At 41.4% G+C, this 6,744-nt stretch overlaps 1 non-coding gene across 1 annotated transcript; it reads left to right on the forward strand.

Annotated features, from left to right (window-relative positions):
* The first annotated feature begins 1,296 nt into the window (after nucleotides 1-1,296).
* On the forward strand, nucleotides 1,297-1,403 carry LOC142452071 (U6 spliceosomal RNA). The gene has a single exon (XR_012785134.1). It is a non-coding gene; the product is annotated as a U6 spliceosomal RNA (small nuclear RNA).
* The last annotated feature ends 5,341 nt before the right edge of the window (nucleotides 1,404-6,744 follow it).

Consider the following 6,744-nt stretch of genomic DNA (forward strand, 5'->3'; position numbering starts at 1 on the left):
ACTTGCTCACTTTGGGTGACCCTGATGGAATTTGAAATACTACTAACAGCGTCCAGCATCACAACAAGCCACCGTGGTACCAAGAACTGGTAGCCACGCGGTAGGGACACTGATGGATCTATAGTACGATGAGATGGTCCCTAATTGAGGTTTTTGTCCTGACCTTCGAAGTTATCAAGTATTTTAAGGATTTCAGTGGAGATAGTGCCTTTTCGAAAAACAAGTTACTCCATTTTCCAAGACTAAGTTCCAATAAGGGCCCATTCTTGGCCTGAGACTCTAGTCCCACAGGAGCAGTATAGGTTGAACTAGTTTGATGACTTTTAGCATTGAGAATTTTAAGAGAGGAACAATGATTTTAAAAAAAAAAGGACTACCTTTTGGAGAAACTAAAAATATATAACCTCCCACACTTCGCTACTAAGTCTGAGACTTATGATCAGATCTTGTCTGAAAGTTGCTTAGACACTGAGCTGGCAGCACCGGAGGCATGGCAGAGTTGAACAGCATCTCCACCCCGTGGGTGGAAAGGCTGCTGGGGTTGCCCACAGTGAATGGGGTCCCAAAGAAGATGGCAGGGATGTAATGGAGTTCTGCTAACAGTTCCTAAGGTGACCATGATGTGGGAAATAAAACTCTGACAGCAAAAGACTAGAAAACCCACTAGTGGGATGTGCTGAGCTGGGGGGAGAGTGAAGTTGAATTTTATCAGAATTCCCATGACGACTTTCTACCAAGACCATGCCATAGATCATTTGGAGAACTAGCATTTGGTTACCTGCCACATGGAGGTAACTGATGGGGAACTGGTTTTAAATAGGAAAACCAGGACAATCCACAAAAAGGGTTAGAAAAGTGTAATAGCTTAATGGGTCTTAGACCCATAATCGTTGTGACTCCCACAGAGTGATTGTGTGGGTCTATGCAAATAAGGTATACGGCCCCTGTGACTATTAGTGTTATGTGTCATCTTCAGCGACACATGATTTTCAGTTGTTTGTCAGTTAGATACTGATGTTATTATCCTCCAGTATTTCAATTTCTGATCTTATGCACCTCTACTCCATTTTGTGATGTGTTAAAAATCGTAGCCTCTATGCATGTGATTATGGTCCCAATGGGAGTGAGTTGTCCATATATTAATACGACAGCATGTATATTTAGTCGCTCCCTTACTAGAGAGGCTCCTTAAGTCACCACTCTAGTTACCTTTACCACTCTTATTAAAGTCACATCCTTGCAATATCTTGCTCAAGGAAGGGCATTTCCTTGAGAGTATGGTCTATATACAATATAGTGTTCACTTTAGCAGCACATATACTAAAATGGGAATGACACAGAGAGAATTAGCATGGCCCCTAGGCAAAGAAGACATGAAGAGTAATGAAGCATTCTATATCTAATATATATGTATGCTCTGGCAAAGTTAATTCTCCAGCTCTGGATCCTGACTCTGGTTTGTCATCACCTGAGTGCTGGTACTTGGAACTTGAGCCAGCAACCTGTCATCTGACTCACTGCCTAGGTTTAGATCTTATAACCATGTAAGTCAGGGGAAGCCTTTAGCTCAATACTTAACCCATGGATTTGGGGAGTTGCTAGCCTTCACAACCATGTGAACCATTTTCTTGATGTTTCACGAATTCCAAAAGATGATACAGTGAATTACAGAACCTAAAGACAGTAGAGAGATTACTGAGGGAGGAGAAATAGTTGATGTTAGAGATAATGGGCTGGAATAGCAGTTTGAAAACATTGGATATTTGGAACACCTTTAAAGAACCAAGTTATAAAAAAATAGAACCAAGTTATAAGAATGAGCTTTGTGCTGATCTTTTTAAAAAAATTATTCATTCAAATGCCCCATCACCTGAGGAACTCCCAATAAGTGAGTTGAGCTTTTCCTCAAACTCACTTGAAGCCCTGGGGCTTACGGCTGAAACTGTAGTGTAAGAAGAAGCAGACGACTGCTAGTCCAAGGATATAGAACTGGCGGCGTTGGACTTTGGGTTTGGATCTTTGTCTTGAAGATGCTCCATGAACGATGGGCTAGGCCTATCATTCTTACTATTCCAGTGCTCTTGCTTTATTATGCCATGTATTAATCTGGTAGGCATGGTTCTGCTACTGTCAATGAATCTCACTGAAAGTTTCACCCTATCACCAATCTCCACTGTTTGTGTAATAGTATTTCATCTGTATAAGTCAACAATTCATGTATTTCGGTCTAAAAGGAAGCCTCTACATGTTTATTTTCCTTTTCTCATCAGTGTTTAAACTTTATAGCACTGGTTAAATTAATGACAACGAATTCAGGTTATTGGCCAACTTTAGTCCCTGTTCCTGTAGTTGTTTCCTTATTGGCCAACAGTCAGGGACCTCCCCAAAGCTCCGAAACACTGCCAGTATTCCTTGGCACACAGCCCCTCCATCTTTAAGCCAGCACTGATATCTGAAGCCCTTTGGAGAACGGGCATGCAAGCAAGCTACAGCGGTTGTTGCCTTGCTCAGAGGGTACCTTTAGGGCCCAGAGAATCCACACCCTGGAGGCTAGCCCTCTCTTTCTTATCACTCAATTTTCTGCTGCACCGTGGTGACGTGTGAAACTGTCTAACCCAGCAACCAGCACTGAAGACATGAGTGACATGTATTTGCAAACACAACATTGTAATGGCTGTTATATAAGCAATGGGGCTGTTTAATTCACTGCTGCTCAGACTTGCAGATTTAAAAAGGAAATAGCTCTTTTTCCCTTACAATTATTCCTGAGCCTGCCCTACAGCTGTTTTTGTTTTGCCCTACAATTTAATTAGAAAACTAATGAAATGTTCAGTCTCTCAAATATGGTCAGACTGGATCATTTAAAGTCGTTTTCAGTGCCTCTTACATGTTCAGTCTTTTTCTTAGATTTTCCTCATCCCCTGCTTCTTTCCTTAAGTGGGTGGTGGGTGTTGGTGGTGGGTGATGGGTCCCACTTAATCTTATGCTGTGCTGTCAATTCTCATGTCCCCTGGTTTTCAGCCCAACATCCCTATCCACTTGCTCATTCACCATCTGCTAGCCCGGTGATGCCACCTGGAGGTTAAAGCCCACTCCAGGTAGACAAAGCTGATCCCATTTTGATTGCACTGAGAACCCCTTGTCCTTAGCACCTGCTCGCTTTTCATTTCTCAGGAGAAAGAGGTGGCGGTCTGCTTCTGTAGAGATGGTAGCCTGGGAAGCCTATGCCACGGGGGTCTAGGAGTCAGAGTCCACTTGATGGCAGTGGGAATAGGTGCTTCATTTCTGGCAAAAAGATGGCAGTCTGGCGGGGGAGAGGACTTAGCTTTCTTGGTTTCCTATGCAGCTACATCGTTGTTCCTGGCCTTTGAGTGGGCTCAGACCCCCAGCAGTCTTGGGTCACAGAAAGAAAGGTCCTTTGGTCCTGAGTCATCTTCGTATTTGAGTACATTGAAGTGGCTGGTGTGTCAAGCCATCTTATTTCAGGTTTCCGTTATTTTCATTGGCTCTCTACTTTCTCTACAAATGTGGTATATTTTTAATTTGACGTTTTATGCAGCATTTCCACATGTATAAGAAAGTGTACTGAAAAAAAAAAAAGAGGACCTGATGCAAAGGGCTTAAGTGGAGAGCAAATGCTTTGAGAATGATTGGGGCAGGGAATGTATGGATGTGCTTTATACAATTGATGTATGTATATGTATGGGTGGTGATAAGAGTTGTATGAGTCCCTAATAAAATGTAAAAGAGGAGAAAAAAATGATTAGGGCAAAGAATGTACAGATATGCTTTATACAATTGATGTATGTATATGTATGAACTGTGATAAGAGTTGTATGAGCCCCTAATAAAATGTTTTTTAAAAAAATTGTACCGACTTCTTGTACACTAATTGTTGACTGGAAAACTGACTCTGTTTTTATAAATGGAATTGAATCGATTAAACAACCAGTGCATCAAGTGGCCACATTACAACTGAGGGAAGGGGGCACATTTTACAGAAGGTTCCAGTTCCCTTCAAGCCCTACCAAAATCCTTGTTGCTCATCATCCCAAAGACAAACTCAATTAGTAGGCTTGCTTCCTCAGCCGTTTGAGACATTTTCATATGTTGCTTGAAAATTATGATCTTTAAAAATTATCATCTCATCCTATACTAAAACATTTAAAACCTTAAAAAAATTTTTTACATTTAAAAAAGTATCCTAGTGACATACCTGTAACTTGCTTTTTTATCCACTCAGGGCTGTGGGGGCCTCTCCAGATTAGTACAGACCCACCCCATTCCTTTCGCAGCCTTATGGGGGGGTATGCAGGGTATGCATCTACAACAGGCATTAGTCACTTCATATCTTTTTGGATGTTCTTGGTGTTTCCAGTGTTTTCCTATGAAGAACTTTATAGTGAACATGCTCGAGCATGTGTGTGCGTTCCTAAGTGCCAGCATGCCTCAAAAAGAAACCCTAAGATCTAGAATGTTCGAGTCACAGCACACCTTTTTGTTTAGACCCATATTGCCAAACTGCCTTTCCAAGACTCTGTGTCAATGTTATATGCCCACTTGCGGTGTATATGTGCTCCTGTTTTCTCACACCTTTATCAATACGTTCTCTCAAAGTGTTTCATTGTTGATGTTCATTGGCTGATTGTACTTTCTTTGCTTTATATTACCTATATTCTTATTTTTCCATGCTTCTATTGATTTGTTTAGAGTCTCCCGTCCCCCACACCTTTGTTTTAGAAGAGTTATGTTAGTCTGGGTAGACTAGAGAAACAAATTCATAGACACTCCTGTGTACATGAAGGAGCTTTATATACAAGAGCTGTTGAATATTGAGAAAACATCCCAGCCCACTCCAGATCAAGTCCATAGGTCCGATATTAGCCCATATGTCTGATACCAATCTATAAATTCCTCTTCAGACTCATGAAACACATGCAATAATGCTGAATGCAGGAAAATCACAGGCCAGTGGTGGGAAACCTTATGGATCCAGTGGCATTGTAAGCATCTCAACACTGGCAGGAATTTCCACGTGGCTCCTCTGGTTCCAGAGGTCTGGCTCCATTAGCCTCTCTCCATGTGTCTTCTCCACAAGGATGTCTCCCAAGGAGTGAGCAGAGAGAGTGTGTGTGTCTCCTACATCCAAGGAAGAATATAGGAGTTCCCAGAATCCCCAGGAGAAGGCCATGCCCACACAGAGGCCTCATTGGCTATATCCTGATTGACAGGATGAACCCTTGATAATTTATAAATTATATCATTTTGTCATTTCTTACACTGTCTGATGTCTCCCTTCACCCACTTTCCTCTAGACCCCTACACTCTTAATCCTCAAATTGATGCCAGATTCTGGAGTCTAAATGCTAATCCTTTCTGTGGTATATATGTGGCAAGTATTTTCTCCCAGTCTGTTACTTGCCTTTTAATTTTGCTTTTATATACAAAACTCCAACTTGCTATCTTGATTTATCAGTCTGGATGAAGTAAAATTGATCAGTATATCCTTTAAGTTTTTTGAATCTGTGTTCAGGGTCAGAATAGTTTCCAGGTTCCTAAAATCATAAACATATGGTCCTACAGTTTCTTCTGATATATTTACAGTTTTGTTTTTATGTCTGTGTCTTTGAAGGCTCCTGGAGTTTACTTTTGCAAATGGTCTATAGTGACTCTACCTTGACTTTTTAAAAAACAAATAATTAATCCTCAGTGCCATTTACTGAATTGCTAGTACTTCCTCAGTGACAAAAATGGCATGTTTGCTGTACATAGCAACCTAAGGTGGGTGGGGTCAGCCATTTTCAGGAACAATCCAGTTTAAGGAAAGGCTTGCCTTTGCTGCTGAAATCGAGCAAATACCCCATGATATGTCCTTAAAATGAAGACTGTAATTTAATTAGTTTAGGACCTGTCTGGAGTACTGTATAGTAACAAGAGTATTACATTATATGCAGTAAACATGTAAAAGAGAAAAAATTTAAGTAAGAATTTGATCGTGATTATCTCAAAAAAAAAACAAAACAAACAGAAACAAAACCAAAACCAAACTCACTGTCATGGAGTCGATGCTGACTCATAGCAACCCCCTGTGGGTTTCCGATGAGACTGTCACTGTTTACAGGAGTAGGAGGGCCCAGTCTTTTTCGAGAGGAGCCGCTGGTGGTTTTCCGATTGTGCAGATCACAGCCCAGCTCGTCACCACTAGCACGGGCAAACCGAACCACATCCTTTGATGTTTAGTTAGTTCTGACTCATAGCCATCCTATAGAACATTAGAGAACACATATAAGATGTTCCATATCTAGTCAGGGCTTAGGAAAGAAGAGCGTTGTACATTAGTCTACCATGTAGACGGGGTCTTCATTTCTCTCCCACTTCAGGCAGGAACTTCTAATGTAGTCTCTTTTGGAGCAGTTCGTAGTGGTAGCCCCCTCCAGTTCTTCTGGTCCCAATGTTGTGATGGTCCCATCATGGTCCATTCACCCATTGGATGAATTGTTTCTATGAGTCTCCATTGTTCTTCCCTTCTGTTGACTCTAGACAGGGAGCGAATCGTTGTATATTAGCTGGCTGCTCATAAGCTTTAAGACCCTAGTTACTGCTCACCAAAGTAGAATGTAGAGCATCATCTTGGGGGACTATGTTGTGTCCATTGATCTTAGTGTCTCCTGAAACCATGGTCTTGGGCTCCTGCCACAGTGATTCATTTGCTCAAATGTTTGGTTCAGTCTAAGTGTTCATAAC

Source organism: Tenrec ecaudatus, chromosome 6 (genome assembly GCF_050624435.1).
Source record: "Tenrec ecaudatus isolate mTenEca1 chromosome 6, mTenEca1.hap1, whole genome shotgun sequence".
NCBI lineage: Eukaryota > Metazoa > Chordata > Mammalia > Afrosoricida > Tenrecidae > Tenrec > Tenrec ecaudatus.